This window comes from Equus quagga, chromosome 3 (genome assembly GCF_021613505.1).
Source record: "Equus quagga isolate Etosha38 chromosome 3, UCLA_HA_Equagga_1.0, whole genome shotgun sequence".
NCBI lineage: Eukaryota > Metazoa > Chordata > Mammalia > Perissodactyla > Equidae > Equus > Equus quagga.
The window spans coordinates 74160794-74185401 of record NC_060269.1 but is presented as its reverse complement, the minus strand read 5'-3'; the positions used below and the strand labels follow the sequence as shown (position 1 = coordinate 74185401).

The window sequence follows — 24608 nt, the reverse complement described above, 5'->3', positions numbered from 1 at the left end:
TTTCAAGTTTCTTTCTCTTTAATCTTTTTTTGCCTTCTTTTTGCTTCGGTCCCTCCCCATTCTATTTGCATGCTACTTTATTCTGTCTACTTTATTACTAGTAATTATTACCTATTATCTTAATTATTGTCTCTCCTATCTACTGAAAAATAAAAAGGCCTTTTGTGTTGTTTTAACTCTATTTCCAACTTTACAAAATAATTATTGTATCTTAGTTTTTTTCACATTTTGGATATTTGTAGAATCAATATTTGTTTAACTTACACTACATATTTACAGATTTCTTGTATGTGGTTCTTTCTTGCATCTCAGACTCTCTACCTGGGATCATTTTTTTTTTTTTTGCCCCTGAAATATATCTTTAAAGATTCTCTTGGATAAGCTCTGTTGGTAATAAACAATCTCAGTTTCAGTTTGTGCAAAAATGTCATTTGCATCATTATTGAAGATAATCTCATTGAATATAGAAGTTGTTATTTTCTCTCAGTTCTTGAAGATATTCTACTCTCTTCTCACATCCATGCTGCTGTTGAGAAGTCAGTTATCTGACAACCATTCTTCTATAGGCGATCTATTTTTCTCATTAGCATCTATTAAGTTCTTGTCATATTTGGATTTCTTCAGTTTTATAATGATGTCTCCAGATATTTAATTTTTTAATTTATCCTGTATGTGATTATTTGAGCTTCTTAGACCTGAGATTCTATGTCTTTTTATATTCTGAGGCATGTTCAGCCATTACGCCTTCCGGTAGCTTACCTCTTCTCCATTTCTCCAGTGATCTCCTGGGGCCTTGATGAAGCCCAGTTGGCCTTTCCATTCTCGCTGTATGTCTCCTAACCACCCTTTCACGCCTGCCCTCCTTTGTTCCTCTTAATTTCATTCAACTTCTTTCTTCAGATTTCTCTTTTGGCTAACAAATGCTTCAGCTGTTTCTCATCTGTCTCTGAAAATCTTCACTGAGTTTCTAACTTTAGTTATTACATGCCATTACATTTTTCATTTCTAAGAGTTCCATTTGGGTGCTTTCTCAAAGCCTGGCCCATCTTAATAGTCTTTGATTGTTCACAACCTCATTTCAGTTTTTTATTTCTTTCATTATAGTAACACTTACTTATATTCTTTTTCTAGTAATAGTAATATGTGGATTGCTGACCTGGCTCTCTAAGACTTTTTGTTTTTAAGTATTTTTTTCGTTGCAATTGATGTAATATAGAACTTTATCTATGGAAATCCTTTGAAGCCTGATTTAACGTGTTTTGCTAAAGGAAAGATTTAGGTCTGTTTCTGTCAGGAACTTGAATTTCCACCTGGGATCACTTTAAACTAAATTTTTGGCTTGCAGGAGTTTTGCAGTTTGTTAGGTAGAATCTATCCAGGTCCTAAATTCATGTGAATGCTCTTAGTTTGGGAAATCTCAAGAAGCAATCTTTCTACTTTTCTATTCCACCCAGAGCCAAAGCTGAGAAAGAAAATTTCTTTTTGCAGGCTGGGTATCCCCGTTTCTAAGAAGCTTTCTGCTCCGATCTCTCCCTGTGCTCATGCCCTGCCTTTGTCTCCTCTCCAGTGACTATGCAGCTCCTTAACTCCTAGCACAATGGGGATGGGCAGAAAAACTCAGAGCAAATACGGAGTCCACTGTATTCCCTTAGCACTATGAATTCCTGCCTATTTATTGTTTTGGCCTCTGAGAGATTTTCTTACTTCATCTTCAGTCATTCATGAATGAAAGATTATTGCTATTATTAACATTATTATTGGCAGTGTTTTAGTTTGATATACAGGGACTGATACTTCTGAATCTCTAGTTTGTTAAATAGATCACTAGAAACACTTTTTAAAATTAAAAAAAAATTATCAGTTGCAGGTATAACAAGGACAGTGAACAATTAGAAATTTCAGCTCATTAAGATCTCTGGCATGCATGTTTAGATGTGGCCTCCAGTAGCCTTTGAACCAAACAACTAAATGCACCTTTTTTATTTTACCTTCAAATGTCTCACTTTCATTGTCAAAAGCCACCCACGAAATAAAACATCCATAAAGCTTCAGTGGATTGATAGTGTGAAGTTTGTAGACATTCCAATTTAAGAGGAAAAAATGTTTTTAAGTGATTCTAAAATGCTGCAAATAAAAATTCTTTTAAAAAATTCCAATGAAACAGGAGGTTATACTTAAATTTATGTGAGAAAGAGATTCCTTAGGAACAGTTGATATTTAATCAATGTTTCAAAATAAACCATCCAGTGTTCTTTAACTAAAAAGAAAAAGAAATCTTTTAGTAAATAATGACTGTGTTCTACTTTTCGCATCATCTGTAAGTTATCAAAGATGATAAGTAGGCCCATTTCATTGTAGGAAAGATGTAGTTTAATTAATTTTCATGTTTTGTTGGCAGAATTCAGTCATATCAAAAGACCAATTTTTTCATAGTGGACCTTGTAGTATAAAAAAACTTACTGATTTATGTCTATAACAATAGCAAATTAGAACTAAGCGTAGTATGGCACATTAATGAAATTGAAACATTTATGCTACAGTTCCTCTGCAAATTGCCACCCTGGGGATATGTTTTGGGAGAGCTTATTATATGAGAAAACGTGCTGTTCTGTGTTCCCAGTAATAAACCCCCTGGAAAGTATGTCCCATTACTGTGTTTCTTCTGTGTGCTGGCATTTAGTCGGATGTGTTTAGGGACAATGTGGCATGAAAGCTACGTTTGCCTTTACTGAGTGTTCCTCTTTCCAATACCCTCTCCTCTAGTTTAATGAGTTATGAAGGGGATTGGGGCAGGAGAGGCCATATTTTGAAATGCAAGTAAAACTAAGAAAGAAGGTTGTAGATAAACTCATCAACTCTTAGAGTTTAAGTAGATTACATAAATAGTAACAATGAAGCTCATTACCTCAGTGCGTTACAACTTTCTTTAAATCTTAAGTAAATTGCAATGATCAGAAAGTATAAACCTTAAATAGGGTGATTGTTTTGCAGCCATTTAAACATCCCATTCAGATCATTTCTGGTCAATTCTATTGTTGCATAATTGTTTACCAGATTAGAAAGAAAACCTTGGAGTAACTATTGTCTAGTCACATAGTTATAGTAAGGTCTATCACTCATGTATAGGGTGATTGAAAAAATGACTCTAGGAAGGCGCAATTACTCGTTTTTATTTAAATCCTCCATTTGGGGGGTATGTGACAACATGGGCCAATGCTCTGAGGCTAGGGCAAATCTCTTTCACTGAGACAACCACATGTAGCTTTGAATGACAATGATTCATGTGTAGGTGTTCTTGTATGAAGAGACCGGAGAGCTAACCTGAGCTAGATGCAATCTGAGGGACTTTTTCACACTTTTGTGGAGTTTCCATTTTAACTGCGAGGCATGGTTTCAAAGCCCTTTCAAATGTGGATAAGATATAACCAGGAAAAGGTGTTAGAAGGAAACTCTGACAGTGTGGCGTATAGATAGTGGCTACAATGACTGGGCAAGGAAGATATTGCAATGGTATAGGAGAAAAATGATGAAGGCCTGAATTAAGGAATTAACAGGCAGATGGAGTCTAGTAGACAAATTTAAAAAGATGCTTAAAGGATAAAATAAACAAGTCTTAAGGATAAATTGGATGTACAGACGTTGAGCGATAGTAGAAAGATAAGGATCTCTCTCAGATTTCTGTCCTCGGCCTTTTCTTTCTGACTAGCTCTCCCTAATTATAGCTTAAAACATTTTCTCTATGATGAAGACTTTCATAGCTACAACTTGAGGCTAGAAATTCTTAAACTTTTTGTTCTCAAGAAACTTTATATTCTTTTTTTTTTTTTTAAAGATTTTATTTTTTTTTTCCTTTTTCTCCCCAAAGCCCCCTGGTACATGGTTGTATATTCTTCGCTGTGGGTCCTTGTAGTTGTGGCATGTGGGACGCTGCCTCAGTGTGGCCCGACGAGCAGTGCCATGTCCGCGCCCAGGATTCGAACCAACGAAACACTGGGCCGCCTGCAGCGGAGCGCGCGAACTTAACCACTCGGCCACGGGGCCAGCCCCAAGAAACTTTATATTCTTAAAAATTTTTGAGAACCCCAAAGAGCTTTGATGTCAGCTATGTCTATTGATTTTTATGATGTCAGAAATTAAAATGTAGAATTTGAAAAATTAGCTCATTTTAAAATAATAAATTCATTACATGTAACCTAAATAACATATTTCTATGTAAAAGGGCTATATTTTCAAAAGCAAAAATCAATTCATGAGAGAAGTGGCAAAATTCTGCCTCAGCCTGATATGTAGTTAGAAAATGATTCTTTTTTAAGAGTACACTCAAACTTGACAGTGCTAGTTTCTTAAAGCATAGTTACAATGTGGAATCTAAAAATCCTATCAGTCAACGTTTTGTATTCTGTTAACTTACAATTGTTTGACCTACCTTGTACTTTAAATGACTCTTTTACCCATGCATGATTTTATAATATTATGCATTGGTCATGTGAAAAATATTGGTTTACCGAGATGCAAATCTTTGAAGCATTGACATATTTCATCATAAAGCATCCCTCAATCACATTCATTAGTGTCATCATTGATCTAATCAAAAGTGCTAAGTATTGGGAAGCTCTCAAGCTCATGGAGTATATATAAGATTTCTGAAGTTCTATTTTTGGCTCAAAAGTACACATTTTCTCCTTGCCAACAAATATTGTCAGTTTTCCTTGAAGTGACAAGTTTACTTCATTCACTTGCAAGAAAATGTCTGCCAGTACTCAAGTCTGAATAGCCATAGTTTGTCTGTTAATTGTTCTTTCAAGTCCAACTATTGTTTCATGGGTGGTGAGCCTAATGCCGTTTTTTTAGCAGCAACTCAGAGAGTTGCTTGGGTGCTTTCCCTTGAGGTAACTATTGAACTTCAGTATGTAGCAGAAGCACAATATGTATTTTGCCACACAGAATATTAAAAACACACATACTGGACTTTCTCTTCTTGCCAAATGGTGGAATTAGGATCCAGTACAGCTAAACAGAATGGAAAACATAATGAAGCCACCATTTTCAGATATTGGACATCAGTCAGTTCAGGAACATCATCCCTGAGAGAAGGGAAACAGTAAGGTGAGTCCTATAATTGCCCCAGCTTACTACCGGGAGAAAGTTTCTAGGTCACAATGGCTCCTAGGCGGAGCCATTGGTCCCCCAGAGTTCAAGAGAGGGAGGTGGGCATACGAGGAGGCTGAAGCAACTCTAGTCTGCAGGGCAGAGTGCTGGTGGCAGAGAGCTGCACAGAGAGGGAGCTGTGGAGAGCTGCAGAGGATCCCCCTTGAATGTTCAGCTGAATACTGATCAGGACATGCCTTGAGTAGGAAACTACTCAAGATGAAGAAAGACATCCTGTGGGAACAGAGGAAGAATCTCAGGAGCTCACTCAGGGCTTGGAAGATCTTGGGTTCCCACCAACAAGAGTGGAAAAACCTTATAATCCAAGAAATATCAGGTAAGACACTTAGAAAGGCATTGCCTGGGTAGTGAGGGCAAAACAGCCCTAGATTGAATTCTGTTCTGGTCATGCCTAGCCAAATTTAAAACCAAGACTTAAAAATATCAAATTATTTTCAAGTAACATAACTGCATCCTAGAACAAAGCTCAAGAATATCTATGGGACTTTAGCCCCTATGAAGGTAAAGTTCGTAATGTCCAACAGCAAATCAAAAATTATGCAGCATGCAAAGAAGAGGAAAAACTTTGACCGGTAATCATTAGAAAAATCAGTCATAAAGGACTTGAAGCCAGAATATAGAGAGAATTCTCAAAACACAATAATAATAAAACAAACAATCCAATGAAAAAACTGGACCAAAGATTTAAATAGATACTTCACCAAAAGAGATATCCAGATTGCAAGTAAGCACATGAAAAGATGCTCAATGCCATCAGTCATTGTAGCACAAACTACAGAATATTCTCTAAGTGGTTGTACTACTTTACATTCCCATGAGCAGTGTGGAGAGTTCCCTTTGCTCAACACCCTCTCCAACACTTGCTCCGTCGTTTTTTTTTTTTTTAAAGATTTTATTTTTTTCCTTTTTCTCCCCAAAGCCCCCCAGTACATAGTTGTATATTCTTCGTTGTGGGTCCTTCTAGTTGTGGCATGTGGGACGCTGGCTCAGCATGGTTTGATGAGCAGTGCCATGTCCGCACCCAGGATTCGAACCAACGAAACACTGGGCTGCCTGCAGCGGAGCACACGAACTTAACCACTCGGCCACGGGGCCAGCCCCATTGCTCCGTCTTTTTTTTTTGAGGAAGATTAGCCCTGAGCTAACATCCACCGGCAATCCTCCTCATTTTGCTGAGGAAGATTTTTTTTTGGCTAACATCTGTGCCCAGCTTCCTCTACTTTATATGTGGGATGCCTGCCACAGCATGGCTTGATAAGCAGTGTGTAGGTCCACGCCTGGGATCCCAACCGGTGAACCCTGGGCTGCTGAAGCTGAGTGCACGAACTTAACTGCTGTGCCATGGGGCTGGCCTCCAGGTCAGTCTTTTTGATTTCAGCCATTCTAATGGTTGTGTTGTGGTATCTTATTGTGTAGTTTTTTCCTTATGCAAAATTGACATTTATTTTAACCACAAATGCCTGGTGGTTAATAGCACAGTTTGGTGCCACTGCCTTTATTACTCATGCTTAGGTGACAGTTGTTTTATTCTCCATTACTTTTGTACCATCATAGGCAAATTACATCTTAGTATTATTATGAAAATTGTTTTGAGTTCATGGACCCCCTGAATCCCTGTTCAAGTCTGCACTTTTCCCCTAGGCTTAACATTGTTTATATACGTCCCACCTGCAGATTTGCTAAAATCCTTATTTTCTTCTGCCCTCTCCCTATAAAAGAAATTGTTCCTACTCATGTGTTCCCTCTCTTAGTTAAAAGCATTACTACTACCCATATCACCCCAGCACCATCACAGAGACCCATTTCTCCCACATTCAATTAATTTCTCCACCTTAGAAATGTCTCTACTTTCTCATTCTCCATCCTCATTGGCCTGGATCCCCATTTTCTCTTCTACAGGCAGCTGTTGGTGGCCTGTCTCTTTCCTTTCTCTTTCTGAGACATGCTTGATCACCTATGGAATAAAGTCAAAATGCGTGAGGGCAGCAGACAAGACTGTTCATAATCAAATATTATGTAAAGTATTTTTTAAAATTAGCAGCATGATTTAAAACACCTACACTGATTGTTCACTAATTTACAATAATTAATCAATTCCAGCAGTAAATGTGTGATGATAACAGTATATTTAGGACAAGGGCCAGTAGAACTATTTTTGTGCTTCTAGAATGTATTAACATTTGAAAAATTATTAGCTGCCAACTTATAGATTCAAAGATTGAATATCTCGTTTTTTTTCTTTCTTTAAGAAACTAATTGTTCATTATAACTTCAGAATACCAATTAAAATGATAAATTGTTTGAAAAGTATATTACTCAAAAAGTCTGAATTATAAATGTGAGCCCAGGTATGTGATGCTTTACACGGGGTTTTATTTTGTTCCCAAAGAGCTTCTCTGACTTGCAGGATTTAATAAAGTAGCTCAAATTATTTCCGAGGCTGCAGAGACTAAGGTTTCAAGGTGTTTTCTTCAGTTTACGATACATATTCAACTTCTCTCTGGAGAAGTTTTTCTTTTTTATATTTTAATCAATTTATCTTTTTAAGTTCTATTTTTATATTTTGTTTTGTTTTCTAAATGTCATTTTTTTGGGTCATTCTTATATATATTGGAGAATGAAACTCAAAGACCAAAATTGTTAGTAGAAGCTTATTAGTCCTAGACACCAGAGTGTAATTACAAGTTATTTATTGCTAACAAAATAAGATACAGGCATTTGGTCAGGATACTTTTAGTTGTGTTGGTAACAGCATTTTGAACACTGGGTAGCTTGTTACCATATTAATATTATGAATGTAGTGCCCCCTGTTTCAGATTTCTACCACTTTCCTTTTAGAATCAAAACTAAGGTGTGCTGTTTCACATTCTCAATGCTACTAACTACGTAACAGCTATCTTACGTCATTCTTTGCTCTTTCAAAAATCCCACCTCTGATTCAATGATTTTCTCTTCACTTTTGCTAAAACCTGGTCTTCTTTTTCCACCTGGGAAATAGTCATCTGCTGCATCGACAGCACCAATCTAAGGGTTCTCTGAACATTAAGGCTAGTGTTAAAGGGGAAAAATTATGTGTAGAGCCCATGAAAAAGCAAGATATTATTGTGTCTTATTGACTAGTATATCTAGCTCTGAAATCTATGTCAAGACAGTTGATACCCTGAAGCTTACAGAGCTGTCATCTGAGGTCTGTAGAGCGCCATCCTCAAGTGATGACTGAGCCAACATCATCAAATCTGGACGAAAATTTTATGTATGAGCCCTTTTTGACTTAAACAAGCCTTTCTCTAGCTGATGACCAACCATTTGCTAGTCTCGACAATTATTTCTCTAGACAGACACTTTAAATTTATTTTCTTAACATCAGTAACATTTTCTCATCCACACTTAGATTTATGCCAGAAAATAAAACATAGGATCATATCAGATCAACAAACAGCTTGATACAAAATGATGCATCTAACACTGATTTACCATATTTTTATATTTCATATAGGGAATAGAGGAAAGGCTGCTTATAATTTAACTTAATTTTTCCCTGAGAAATACGATAGGCAGTTTAAATTATGTTGAGAAATAAATAAAGATTTTAAAAGTCAGACATTTTATGACCACCAAATGGGAATTCACTTACGCTCATATATTGAGGTTATATATTTTTCACCTTAAGGTTGCATGAGATATTTCAGGTTACTTTTACTAGTGTCTTAATATTCCTATATATTGGGAGAGCTGAAATTATTTTAAATCCCCATTTGCAAATTGTATAATAGCAGAGTTAGAATTACATGTGTTCCCAGGAACTATATTTATCCATTAAATGTTTAGGCTTGTACTATTTACTGGGCAATTATGATTTCCTTTTGAATTGTAATAGGAATGTAGTAGCAGATGGAAATTGGTACAGGTCCTCCTCTTAAGTTCATCCTATATCTGTATTTTTCTTTGGCTGTTAATAGTGTCATAGTGCTATAAAATGTATTCGTAGGGATGTAACTAATGCTCATCAGTCTCTTTAACAGCTTCCCATATGAAGAAGCTTAGCTTTGATCCAACATTTTCTTTTATTCAGGTGCCTCAACAGGAATTCAATTTGACTAACATGACAGCAATTGAGAATACGGATTTCTCAGCCTTACTCGAATGCCATCCAACAGATGGCAGAGGCCCTGTCACCCCTTCCTCTGGTCTGCAGCTTCTTAATTAAGAGGGGATTTTCTCATTTCCATTAGTCATAATGACTAGAACCATACACATTCATTTTTTTATTCAGCTGGCCATTTCCTTACAACTAATTGAAATTCTTTTAAAATATGAGAAAGTGTGGTTTACATTTAATCTGTAATTGTGTCTTAATCTTTCCAGGCCATTTAGAAGTTGGGAAAAAGGAACTATACCATTTTTTTTCCTACTTTCCTTCTTAAGAAAGATATTATGTAATTTCAAATATTTAACTTTATAGTTTATTTGATCTCAACAAATATATGACGTTGACTTTGAATTATGGATAAGAATTTTAAAATCCAAAAAATATACTTAAAATTTTTTTATTTTTTCTGATTATAAAAATTGTATATGCTCATTGTAAAAAATCTAAAGATGATAGAAAATATAAAAGAAGCAGGAAAAAAATGTTACTCAGAATGACGATACCTGGAGGCAATCACTGTTAACATTTTGGGATATTTCATTCCAAAGATAAATTCTTATAGTGTAGAATATAGGCTGTTTAAAAGTTGAGAGACTACTTGCCAAATATGTACACAGAATCACTTTAAAACAAAATCATAATTTATGTTAGAGGAAAAGGCAAAGCATAAGTGGCAAGTATGGGACTATATGCTGAATGAATATGGGGATAAAATTTTTTAAAAACCTAAAATGATAAACCATGATGTCAAATTTTGCCTTTGGCTCAGGAATGATATATTAACAACTGTTTCATGAGAAAATGAAAATCTTAACAAAATCAATATTGCACTTTATTGAAAGATTCTGGTTCGGAACAAATAGTTCAAAATAATGAATCAAAATATTAATATATGGAAGCATACACTTAAATGGTAATGATAATCTTAATTACACAGAATTGTGCAAAATACTGATGTGGGGAGAAGCAAAAATAAGTGTTTCAGAGATGAGCTACAAACAGATGAACTATTATGAAAAATGGAAGAAGATATAAATTTATAATGAAGATTTTTCTAGTACTTCATATGAAGAATTATTTTTAAAAAGGTCTTTTTATAAATAAACCATAGACTTGTTCTAGAGTTAAAAGTGGTCTCTAGGGTCAGTCCAGTGGCGTAGTGGTTAAGTTCACTTGCTCTCCTTTGGCGGCCTGGGGTTTGCAGGTTCGGATCCTGGGTGTGGACCTACACACTGCTCATCAGCCATGCTGCCGCAGCATCCTACATACAAAACATAGAGGAAGATTGGCACAGATGTTAGCTCAGGGCCAATCTTCCTCACCAAAAACAAGTCTCAAATAATATCTTCTCCAACACTGTTATTTGACAGGTGATGTAAGTGAAAGCCTGAGACAGTACATTATGTGTGCACAACTAGTAGTATCAGAAATGGGGAGGAGTCTGGGCAAATCCACACTGAGTCAGAGCCTGCTCCTCCTTTCCCAAGGCCAGCTCTCAAATGGCATTAGTGGCTGCCTAAGAAAGCATCTACCTCTCTTCCATTGTTTGTTCATGATTGATTGCTTCCTTTATTCCTTATGTTTAAAAAAATTATTTTATAACATTTATTTATGAGTTTCTGTGAGGTAAGCGCTGTCATAAAAACTTTATGCACATTTTAAATTTAATCCTCACAAAAAGAGTGACGTCTGGGTCCTAGTACCATTCTGATTTTTAAGTAAAAATACAAACATAGGAGGCTGGGCAACTAGAAAATGACAGCGCTGGAATGTGGATCAGATGCTTCCAGCATCCACATTTCAAATAAATACACTACTGAACAAATTTTGCCTCAATTTCAAAAATCAGTTTTAGGGTGTTTTGGGAGTACCAAGTCATTTTTAGCTTCTTAGACGTATGCCTGCGCAAGTCTAATCAGAGTGTCCTTAAAATTGCCCACGATTTTACATTTCGGAGTCCGAGATGGAACCTAGGGTGGTGATAACTGGGCGGAGCTCTTGGAGGGGAGGGTGCCGGTGGCACAGCGCCCCTCTGCCTGCTGCCTCTGTGTTCAGTTGCCGGGAGACTCTAAGCTTTCACAGGGCGCCTCCACATTCCAAATTTAACAGGAGGGTCACAGTTTGATGTATTTTATGTCTTGATTTACATTTACACACTTGCAATATATTTTATTTGGATACAGTGTCATACAGCCTGTCCATTTCAGTTATCTTTCTCATGCTAAATGAGCTTTAGAAAGTTTTCCTGTCTGGAATATAGCAACACTTAAAAAAATTAAAACTTCGAAAGTAAATAAGTTTCTGAATTTTCCATTCGAAACATTTCCTTTTTTACCTAACTGTATTCTTTTTTGTTTTAGGCCTCATATTTTAAAATTGCAAACAAAAAATATTGTCTGCTTTTCCTGACCTGCCATCTTCTCAGTGTGCGTACCTCCCTCAGTGGGCTAATTTCATTATAAGAAGATTTGTTTTTGTGTTTCCTTGTCTATATTACTTCCCTATTTTGTACTGTTTATGATAAATGTTCTATCATATTAACCTTCATTTAATAACATAAAGCGGCAACCCATAGTGTCTTCTTCAGCAGCATAATCATACCAAATTACTCTGATCTTCATGAATTTCCAAACTTTCTTCACATAAGCCTTTTGGTATCTAGGGTGTATTTTCACATTGTTAATTGAAATATTAGAATCAAGCATTTTATCATTTTCTCCCTTTTATTGTTGCATTTAGATATTAGGAATGCTTTATTTCATAATCCTGAAACATTTAGGTATTAGGAATGCTTTATCCATAACCCAGAAAATTCATATTTTGTATGTTTAATTTGTTTCCCCACTTCCCATGCTGGTTAGTATCATATCGGTAGAATTTATTTTTCCTCATTACTCAACTGGCATAATTTTTCTTTGAAACATATGTATTGGCTCTAAGGAACAATTACCTTCTTTTGGAATACATGTCTTCCTCTTTGGCCTAGTTGAGTTTTCAGACAACTGACGTTTATTGAGCTTCTACTCTGTGGCAGGCCTTTGGTAGTCACTTGGAGTTGAGGTAGAAACAAAGATTGTTAGTTACTGCTATCAAGAACTCGTTATATAATGAAAGAGACAGAAAAATAAATAATATAGAAATAATCTGATCCATGTGACACTTTCTAATGGAGTACAGTATAGCCAAAGAGCTATGATTATGGGGAGGTTGGGAGTGGTCTTCCGCTGGGAGCAACCATGGATGGGAGTGTTGAAAATTAATTAGGAAGAAAAATGGGACTAGGCACAACAGGCAAAAGAAAACAGCAGGTGTGAAAGGATGAAGCTTATGGTTATGTCCAAGGACTGGGGGATTGGAGCCGCTACTGTGGGATTAGAGTGTTGTCACAGGTGAAGCAAACAGAGTGGGTTATTAGGACTCTTCTTCACTCTTATCAGAAGCATGTCTGATGATGAGACCAACTTGCAAGAATTTCTTGTGTATGAGGTTGGGGACGGGCAAGATGGATGTGGATCAGCCAAGGGTCTTTTATTTTCAGAGGAAAGTATAACTCTGTGGCCAAGAGCAGTGAGTTTGGAGTCACATAGTCCTGGATTCGAGTCTAGCTCTGTGACCTTTGACAATTCATTTAACTTTTTAAAAACTTAATTCTTTGTTAGTAAAAGCAGAAAATAATAGTATGCATCTCTGAGAATAATTGTGAGGATTAAACGTGATTATGTATATAAATCTCTACCTAGGGTATTTGAGACTTAATCTGAACTCAATACATGTTACCTCTTATTTTTACCCCAACTCAGACTTCTTTTAGGGGCTTTATCTATCAACAAGGTGAGCCACAAGGAAATCTTTCCTAGGCCTGACTATAAAAGTCCTTTCTCATTTTAATATATTTCACTGAATAAATGAGCAGGGAAAGCAGAACCTATTTCTGCCTCAAAGGTGGGTAGACTCAGTTTCTGTAATTTTTATTCAAGTTGAGGAAAGTTTATGCTTATATATAATATTTCTGAGGACGTGAAAGGAAATGAAAGTATCCTTTAAAAGGCTGCTTTTATATGGAAGCAGGCATTTTCAAAGTCATTTTGTCTAGTCATATGAAAATATGAAACTAAAAACTATAACACATCCTAAAATTATTTACATACATACAGCACTGAAGTCTTTTATTTAATTTGGAAGTTAAAACAAAATCCTCACGTAAAAAGTCCCTGAAATTTTATGGACATATTCTTAGATATATCAGTTTAAGATGTTTGCTATTTAAAATGTGTAAAAAGCTCGTGGACATTTTTTAAAAAAACATACCAAAGAAAGTCTGCTATCAAAGTTCAATTTCTACTCTTAGATAATTACAAAGAATTTGAAGATACGTGAAGGAAAGAAATCCGAAATGTATCTGTTCCCTTCCAATCCAGTTTAGAGTGAGAAGAATCATCATCACCTTTTGATAGCAATCCCACATGTTTGGCACTATAAAAAGAGTCATTTTCTCTAGCAGTGAGAGTTAACGCGACAACATGTAAACCACCCCTGGGAATTCTTTGTAAAATAAAACATCCTTGTGAGATAATTCAGTGAACAACAAGAGTTATAAACATACACACTCCCACATAAATTGCCATTTCTATGCAAATTAGCAATTCTCCCTAGAACATCAATTTAATGTCGAATGAAGTATAATCTTATGCTGTCGTAAGAATTAATGCGCTAGGCGTTTGCACGGAAGTTTGGGGCCATATGTTGTTTTTAACAGCTCTGGAAATTTTGTGTCTTTGATTCTATCAGATCAATCCCGTGATAAATTGACTGTCGTGTGCACGGCTTTAACTGTGGGTGGGGAAACAGTATAGTGGAGTGACTATGGATCTCTGGAGTCTGACTACCTAGTTCCTCTTTGACTTCAGCAGTAACTGGCTGTGTGGCCTTGGAAGAGTTAACTTACCACTCAGAGCCTTATTTTCCTCATTTAAAACAGAACTCCCACCCCAACTCCTTGAACTCCCATTAGCCTTCCTAGCTCTGATGTTCTTCCCAGCATCTTCCACACTGTGTATGTGAGTCCTGGTGTTTGCCTCCACCCCATTAGACTGCAAGGCTGGGGAGGAAGGCTCACCGTGGCATCCTGTGCAGCACCTGGCACATAGTTGGTGCTTCATAAATGTTTCTTCAAAGAATAAATGAATCAATGTATCAAATGAGGATAGTACCAGCACCTCCCTCATAGAGTTGTAGGGTATCATGTGCTGATATACAAGCAGAGCACTGAGAACAGCACCCAGCACACAGTAGATGTTCAGTAGTCGTTAGCTGTTATTAATAGTCCTGAGGAAATTTGCTTGTAAAATCACGGGTATCCATTTTAGGACAAATCTCTATTTAAAATTCTTTTCCTTTTAGGCAATGAATTGATTGTAGCTTCCCTTTTGCTTGCTAAACTAGAAGACATCATCACTAAAAACATTGCCGTCTTCCTGACAGTAACTTAGGCTGACCTTGCTGCATTGCGGGGAGAGGTCAGGAGTTAGCTCCACCTGCTAAGACAATGTAGTCACTCCCTGAAGATAGAAGAGAAACTCAGGCCCAGTGGCGAGGGCATGGAATTTGAAGTGAAAGGTAATATTCTTATATTAATTTAGTTCCCGCTTTTATTATTTAATGTAATCATTCATTTATGCAAGTTAAAAGAAAAAAGCAATTCTATTGTTACTTAACTTATGCAATTCAAATGTGCAGCCTCTTTTTCTTGCTCTTTCCAAAAAGCAGGGACCTTGCTAACTTTGAGGCATTACAGAAGGATGCGCCTTCCTCTCTCTTTCTAGTCTGTCTTTCTAGGAACGTGTTTTTATCCTTCTAGTATCCCCTCCCTTCCGTTTCAGCCACTGAGTCATTCTCCAAGCCTAGCCACTCCATAAGCAGACGCCATTCTCTGCTGAGCCACCGAGGAGGTCTGATTAGACGTACCTGCCTTGTTCTTGCTGCCCTGTGCTTACCGCTCTGAGTCTCGTGAAGCTTGTCACGTTAGGACCTGTAGCTGTGGGTAAATCCCCGTACCAAGGCAGTCCCGAAAATGAAAACATTAAAATCGTCACTGATATGAATGGTTCCCTGAGTCTCAGAGGGAAGACAATTACAGATAGACCCTTCACAGAGAGATTGTCACTGTCCACTCTTAAGTCTCTTCCCCTAGCCTCATCTCCTTCAAGCATTTCCAATTGAAATATATTAATTCACTAATTTTACAAATAATTATTGAGCACCTATCATGTGTTCAACAATGAACAAGATAGTCATTCCCTCAATCTCATGGAGATTGAAGAGAAGAGTGATGGGAGTGTGGTTCCAATGACTGGAAGGTTGTCTCTCTTCTCTTCACCCTTTTACATGGAAGGCCCGCTTCTGAGAAGGCCAACCTGAATGCCTGGATCCTCAAAGGCATCTTTATCTTAACAGCTAACATGTGCTGTTGGTGTTAGAGTTCTTAGATATGTATATGGATATATATATATATATATATATATGTATATACAAGAAGTAGTTTCTCGCTAATTAAACTACTTAAAGCTTTTAGGAGGAAAATAAACTTCAATCTTTTTTTTTTTTTTTTGAGGAAGATTAGCCTTGAGCTAACATCTGCTGCAAATCCTCCTCTTTTTGCTGAGGAGGACTGGCCCTGAGCTAACATCCGTGCCCATCTTCCTCTACTTTTATATTTGGGATGCCTGTCACAGCATGGCTTGCCAAGCAGTGCCATGCCTGCACCTGTGATCTGAAGCGGCGAACTCCGGGCCGCCGAAGCGGAACGTGTGAACTTAAGCACTACGCCACCTGGCCAGCCCCTAAACTTCGATCATTTTTGAAGCAATATTAAAATTTTGTTTTCTACACAGGGACCAGAAGATCCTTATCATCTACTTTGCAAAATTTAAGATTTTGCTCTTGAGTTTACGATTTATGGCTCTATTAGCTTGTTCTGGGTTAATCATATCTACTTTTTATTTTTTTAACCCTGTTTGATACAAAGTACTATCTTCTGTTCACATTTTTGAAATTTATTAGAAGAAGAATAAAAGGTTCTATTTGGCTGAACAATTTATAGGGGAGGAATAGTTTCTGACTCACAGAATTTAAAAACTATCTACGAATATAGTTTTAAATGGTTGACAAAAATTCAGCAATCCAACATTGAAAAGGGATTATAGTTTCAGTGTGTGTTCAAAATAAAATACAATGTATGTGAGGATCTTGATTACAAAGAACCGTTGTAATATAAAGCATTGTTATTGCACTTAATAGGTATGAATACATTTAAGATTATCTCATTTTAGTTTTTCAAAAACATGCTCTTGTATTCTTCAAACAAAGAATAGAAGGATATATATCAAAAAGTTAGCTGTGGTTATTCTCTAGGAAACAGAATTATGGGTGATTTTATTTTCTTTTTTTAATTTGTGTTCTAAATTATATGTAATGAATATTATGCAGAAATACATGAATTTGGTTATGAAAAATGAACTGCTGCTGTCCTCTCACCCAATAAAAATGGTGAATAATTTTTTGATAATGTTCATTTTTACCTGATTGATTGGAAAGGTAATATTTATGAGTTGTTTAAAGTCTAGTGTATATTATAAAGAATGAAGAAGAAAACTTTCAAAATGACTTTTATTCTCACCTCTCAGAAATAATAACTGTTAAGATAATGGTGATTTTTTTCCTGTCATATTATAAATATACAAATACACACAGTATATTTATATATAAATATGCACTTACATATATGTATGCATATACTTATATATGTGTGTATATCCCCATACATGTACATATTTTTTTATTCATCTAACATTATAGCAAAAATTGTCTCATGTTATTACAACTTCGTATGGAACACTGCTCATACTGTACATTTTATGAAATTTTCTTCAGATTAATCTAGTCTTTTTCTTTCTTAATTGTAAGAAAAGAATAACCAGAAGAAATCGGCAAGTTGCTGAATATGTCTAGGTTGAGTATGCATTATCTTGCACTGGGTATTTCAATGGAATGCTTTGTAAGACGACAAAAAGTCATTCCTCTACACAATGAGTATATGTCTCACGTATAATTTAACACTGAAAATTGGAATGAAAAGTTCATACATAAATTTTTATGGTAGCCTAGATTTAAAAAATAGAGAGACCAAAATGGATTCAAAACTTTACAGTGTCATTCATTAAAGGGAATAATTGAAAGTCTGATGGTCAGTTTTTGTTTGCAATCTTATTCAACAGATCTTGATTTTATTTCATTCTGGACAATCTGCGAGAGTTTATTGTTGATGCATGTTGGACTTCTTCAGAGAGGATATAAGTAGGGTTCGTCTCATTAACTGGTCTCTCATTTCCTGCATCTCAGCGCTTCATAAATCCAGGTGCAGGAAACGGTTGGCGATGGTATGGGCAATGCTAACACTGCCTTAGCAACCCTCAGAAGAGTTTACAGTAAAAATGTGTAGGAGAGCAAGAGGCAAGCTTAGTACTTTCTGCCCTATGGTCATTTTCTCCAGCGTTGCTCAGTTCCTTTCTTTAGGGTTACACTGATTGAAGGATGCATGGACTTCATTAAGACAGTCAGGTAAAGAGTGCAGCAGATAGATTACTGGCCTTGAGATACAAGCCATTCCCCTCTTCCCCCACCAAAAAAGCAAGCTAGGCAGGGATTAATTCAGTCATTAAATCGGGCAACAAATATTTGCATCTACTATGCAAACAAATATATAACGTCTTATTATGTCTACTTACACACATATTGAGCATCTACTATGTGAAAAGCCCTATTGTGTGCACTGGAGATAGAGAGATGAAAGAACTAATCGCCTGACTTCAAAAGCTTGCATTTTAGATGGATGGGCAAGAAACAGATAAATACATGATATAATTTCAGTTAATTATAGTTAAGCTTAATGGCTTAAGCTGTGATAATGTTATGGAAATATACCACACTAAGATATACATTGTTACTGCACACTGCTTCTCAAACTTCAATGTGTTTCCAAATCACAGGGGATCCTTTTAAAATGCAGGTTCTGATTCAGTAGGTCTGGGGTGGAGGCTAGGAGTGTGCATTTCTAATAAGCCGCTGGTCTGAAGACCACACTCTGAGTTGCAAGGTATAGTACCATTTCTGTGTAGCAAGTTTGACTAAGAGGTTGGTAGGAAAAGGTGCCTTAAAGGGTGGTTGGCAATGGAATAGAAGCAGGAGAGGGGAAGGGTAGGCAAAAGGAGAAAATACAATAAACAGAATGGAATGAAAATGCAGGTAAAAATGGAGCTCACAGGTCATCGAAGACAGCATGCCCTTACATAGACTTTGCCTTTGAACTATCCTTGCATGTTATGAGCTAAAATTAGAAGACTAAGTACTGAGAGTAAAATATAAATATACATTCATGCTAACGTCTGAGAGAACTTTAGCTGATAGAGTTTGTGCAGTAAGAGTGCCAGGATAAAAATGGGAGTATAAGACAAAGTGGATTATTTTCTTATTACTGGAAACCAACATCTGCTTGGCTTTATTGAGTATATTCATTTTTATATATATTTGTTAGGTCAGAAGTTTTATTATTAGCATTATTGTTTTTCTTTGGAGGTAGGCTTGAATGAAATATTTCTTATTTTGTGTCACTTATAATGTGCCACAGACAACAAAGATTGTTTAAGAATGTTGAGGAGTGGACCAATGGCTGGTAAAAATTGGCAAAAATTACATCTTTGTACAGTACATTTGTTTCCTTTATCTCTTGGAGAAATATCTGTTTACTTACCTGAGTGGTGGTGTGTGTTGTGGTCTTTGGTATGACGTTAAAACTCCAGAAAAGCATGCCAGCTTCTGTACTGCCTGAAGCATACTTCATACAATCAGCTGCATTGGACTATAGAATCATTTAGCAAGATTATAAATTTGACAAAAACAATGGTGTTCAGTGTTGAAATTCCAGGGGAATGTTGCAGTCCTTTCCAATCATAGTTGGATATACAAACTGAGACAGATTGACTTAGATATTTTGAAAATAAAAGATTGACCCCTTATTATGTAATGTCCTTCTTTATCCTTGATAATGTTCCTGACTTTGAAGTCTACTCTGTCTGAAGTTAATACCACTAGCCCTGCTTGGCTTGATGAGTGTTAGCATGGTATATTTCTCCATCCATTTACTTTGAATCATTATGTGTATTTATATTTGATGTGGGTTTCTTGTAGATAACATATAGTTGGGTCTTGTTTATTGACCCACTCAGACAGTCTCTTTTACTTGGCCCATTTAGACCATTGACATTCAAAGTGCTTATTGATATAGTTGGATTAATATCTACCATATTCACTACTGTTTTCTATGTGTCCCCCCTGTTCTTTTGTTCCTGTTTTTGTCTTCCACTTGTGATTTTAATTCATCATGTTTTATGATTCTATTTTATCTCCCTTCTTAGCATATCAGTGATACTTTTTTTTTAACTTTTTTTAATTGTTTTCCTAGAGTTTGCAATATACGTTTACAACTAATTCAAGTCCACTTTCAAATAACACTATACTGCTTCACAGGTAGTGTAATTTATAATAATAAAATAATCCTAATTCTTCCCTCCCATCCCTTGTATCATTGCTGTCATTCATTTCATTTATATATCAACAGATATAAGCATATATATGAGTATTTGTATAAGATATATATACATAAGCATACATAATTGAATACATGTTGCCACTATTTTGAACAAACTATCTTCTAGATCAATTACCAAAAAGAAAAATATAATAAATGTTTTTATTTTACCTTCAGTTATTCCTTCCTTTTTTTTTTCTTTTTTGGTGAGGAAGATTGGCCCTGAGCTAACATCTTTTGCCAGTCTTCCTCTTTTTGAGTGAAGAAGGTTGTCACTGAGCTAACATCTATGCCAATCTTCCTCTATTTTGTATGTGGGACACCACAGCAGGGCCTGATGAGCGGTGTGCAGGTTCACACCTGGGATCTGAACTCACAAACTCTGGGCTACCAAAGTGGAACACACAAACTTAACCACTAAGCCACTGGACTGGCCCCCCAGTCATTCCTTCTTCAGTGCTCTTCCCTTCCTTATGAAGATCCTAGTTTCTGACCTATATTATTTTCCTTCTCGCTAAAGATTTTCTTTTCACTTTTCTTTCAGGCGGGTCTACTGACAACAGGTTATGTCAGTAGTTGTTTGTCTGAGAAAGTCTGTTTTCCCTTCACTTTTGAAGGACAGTTTCACAGGGTACAGAGTTCTGGGTTGGTGGTTTATTTCTCTTACACTTTAAGTATTTCAGTCCACTCTCTTCTTGCTTGCATGGTTTCCGAGGAGAAGTCAGATACAATTCTTATCTTTGTTCCTCTATGGGTAAGGTTTTTTCCTAGCTTTTTGAAAGATTTTTTTCTTTGTCTTCACTTTTCTGCAGTTTGGAGATGCTAGCCGTAGGTGTACTCTTTTGAGGACTTTCCTACGTGTCCTTCTCTGAGCTTCCTGGATCTATGATTTGGTATCTGACGTTAATTTGGGGAAACTCGCAGTTATTATTGTTTGAAATCTTTCTTCTGTTCCTTTCCTTCTTTCTTCTACTTCTGGTATTCCCATGATGCATGTGTTACACCTTTTGTAGTTGTCGCACAGTCCCTGGATATTCTGGGTTTTTTTCGGTCTTTGTTCTATTTGGTTTTCAGTTTTCAAGGAGCTATTGATATATCCTCTAGCTCAGAGATTCTTTTTTCAGTCATGTCCAATCCACTAATAAACCCTTTACAGGCATTCTTCATTTCTGTTGGAGTGTTTTTAATCTCTAGCATGTCTTTTTGATTCCTTCTTAGAACTTGTGTCTCTCTCTGCTTACATTGCCTACCTGTACTTGCATGCTGTCTGCTTTATACATTGGAGCCCTTAGCACACGAGTTGTTTTAAATTCCCAGTTTGATAATTCCATCATCACAGCCATAGCTGGTTCTAATGCTTGGTCTCTCTCTTCAAATTGTGTTTTTTTGACTTTTGGTATGCCTTGTAATTTTTCTTTTTTTTTGATTTAATTTATTTTTATTTATTTGTGTGTGTGTGTGTGTCTGAGGAAGATCGGCCCTGAGCTAACATCTGGGGCAATCTTCCTCTGTTTTGTATTTGGGACACCGCCACAGCATGGCTTGATGAGCGTTGTGTATGTCCACGCTTGGGATCTGAACCTGTGAACCCCGGGCTGCTGAAGTGGAGTGTGAGAATTTAACGACTGCACCACCAGGCCAGGCCCTTGCACTTTTTCTTGATAGCTAGACATGATGTGCTGGGTGAAAGGAGCTGCTGTAAGCAGGCCTTTAGTACTGTGAGGGTGAGGGGTGGGGGCAGGGGAAGCCTTCTAGGAGCCTAGGATTAGGTCTCAGTGCTTTAATGAGTCTATCCCTCTGGGCTGCAAACCTCACGTGAGTTTCTTGGGTTTTCTCTCCCCCTGAGGTGGGACAGGATGGCCACATGGGCTGCATTTGGGGATTTGTCTTCCCAGGGCAATTAGACTCTCATAAGACCCCAGCAGGTTAGGTTCTGGTTCACTAGTTTCCCCTGAAGGCGGGCCTTGTTAAGAAGAACGCTGTTCTGGGATATTTCAAAATGTTTCCATATCGCTGCCTCCTGCAAGAAGCAAGAGGAGAATTTTCTCCAGTATGTACTGTGGGAATCTGGTCGAGCTCCTGGATTAGAAACTGCATTATAAACAGTGCTTCTGTGGACATTCATGGAGATAAATCTTTTGTACATCTATGATTATGTCCTCAGGGTAATAAAATGCTCTTCTTGACCTAATACATAAGAAATGAGTAGAAGACATCGTGGACTCTGCCGTGGTGGAACCACTCACACCTTCTTTTCAGACGTGTGAGATGAAATCAGTCTCCTTGTTCTTTCATCGGTTCACAGAGTGGTTGAGCCAGTGCTACGCAGCCTGTCACTGTTTTGATTTGCGTGCTTGGGGTTGAAGGGAGAGAGTGAGACTGTTTATGAAAGTGTTTCAAATTGTTAGAGAAATAAGGCCGCTTTTCATTTCATTTCAAGCAAGACTAGGACTGGGGAAACCTGGAAATCCCAGGTGCTTTCATAAGACAGAACTTTCATGAGACAGAACTTTCATAAGACAGAAAAAAACCCAAACCACACTTCCTCTTAGCTGTGGCATGGCAACAGCTCCTCCCTAGAGGGTGTCTCCTTTGTTACTCTGCTTTTCTGATAGAATCTCTGTTGCCTTTGGTTCTTCCTTTTCATCCTGTCAATATCCCTTAGCCAAAGACCACTAGGAACACACCTGTACTTGAACTAGTTGGGTGTTTTGGTAGTTGCAATGAAGAGAGAGCGCACCGTGGAGAACTATGGGGCATCTCAGGAAGAGGGTATTAGAAAGGACATATTGTAGGATGTAAGCTTGTGTTAAGTGATTTGAGGGTGGATTCAAGGAAGCAGGGCTTTGCTACAGTTTGCTTGCTGTCAAAAACCAGGGGTAATTTTATGATTTTGGTATATTAATGACTCTTCTCAAAAAACAGGGCAACCAACTATTCCAGTATGTTTGAGACAAAGGGAGTTGCTGTCACCACATTTTCAGTACCCAAACCAGGAAAATCCCAGGCAAACTGGGAGGAGCTATTTACGCTACCTAGAAGGCAAGAAAATGAAAAGAGGCAGAGACTGGAATTGGTAAAGAAGCAATGTCACTCACAGGAGCCAGCATTTGAGATCTTTGGTCGTTTTTGTGATTTGGCAATGTTCACATGTTTGCCTCAATTCAGACGTGATTACAAAGTCATCTCATCTCTGACTCGATGCCCCATGGAGACAGAGTGGCCTTTTCTGATGCCAACGTTCTGTGAAATTGTTGATGTTCAGTAGGAGAACGCCAGGCCAGCTCCTAACACCAGGCCATCAGTGCCAGGCCAGTTTCCAGCTCCTGGGAGCTGCTTTCCTTTGTTCTAATTCCCTTCTTGGGGATGTGAGGGATAGTTTTGGGGTTGGCATAAGAATTTACAGCTGTGGCCGTCTTGAGCTTTGGTTTCAGCCACATTGCTTCTGTGCCCTAATGAATTGCTTTGGGCTTTTAAACATTGAGTAATAAAAATATTATCCACCTCTCTTAACACAACTTTTTTATTTCCCAATAGAGAAAAATGTTTTAATGGTTGAGATTGCCAATGAAAATAATCCATAACCAATCTATAAATGAAAATTTGGGTGAGTTTATTCTGAACTAAAATGTGAGGACCATGGCCCGGGGCCTTTCTTCCCAAAGGAAGAAAGGGCACCAAAGAAGTGGGGTGTACAGAGTGGTTATATACCCACAAAGAGGATGTTTCACATATGATTGAAATGTCCTTTTACAATAGTCGCGAGACTGCTCTGTCGGCACAGTGATTGAGGGACACAGCAGATAGGTCTGCTGTCTCAGTTGACATAGCAGGGTGGCAAGTCTGTTGTCTCGAGCTGGGTGGTCACAGGTGAGCTCAGCAATCAGTTCCTAGCCTAATGAAAGATACTTATCCCTAAAGAAATGCCAATGTGGGGGGAAGTTGCACCTTTATCTTAAGGCCACTTGTTCTTGCCACAGGAAATGTTTAAAGCAGATATATAATGCGTGCTCAACGGCCATAGTCAGGCCCTTTTGGAAAAAACAAAGTCAGGCCGAATTAGGTTTACACCAAATGGCTTCCTCATATGCTACAATACATCCTATTGCTTGCCATTTCTATTTGTCCAGATCAAATGCTAAATCACTAAATGTTAATACAAAAAAAATCAAATACTATTTCCCCTTCTTTGAGATTCAGAATTCACATTAGCATATTTCAGTGTTCTTAGTAATACTGCAAAAAAGAAACCCAAATTACTGGATATAGGACACTTTCTTTCACAGAACACATTAACATTTTGATGAACACTAATATTTCACTATTACACTAGTGTTTTGTAGAAATACTAGTTTATTGTGATTGTCTCCTAGTTATGCTTTTTGTTTTAAAAAATTAGAAATCTATGTAAAGGGTAAATAATTGTTCTGATTTAAGTTGTTCTGATTTAAAATGAAGCAAATTTTCTTAATTACAGTCATTTAAAAGAGAAAGTTTCATGTTTTTCAGATTTACTGCTTTAATATTAAGAGAAAATAGTAAATGGAGGTTGCATTTTCTTGGGGGAAACATTTTACTAGTGGATGAATAGATTATCATGTAGTTGCTTTAGTTTGCCACTAAGGTTATGATACTAGTTAAATTGAG

At 37.0% G+C, this 24608-nt stretch overlaps 1 protein-coding gene across 3 annotated transcripts in view; it reads left to right on the top strand.

Moving 5' to 3' along the window:
* The window catches only part of BANK1 (B cell scaffold protein with ankyrin repeats 1), a 322048-nt gene that overhangs the window by 54138 nt on the left and 243302 nt on the right, over positions 1 to 24608 (top strand). The window lies entirely within an intron of this gene.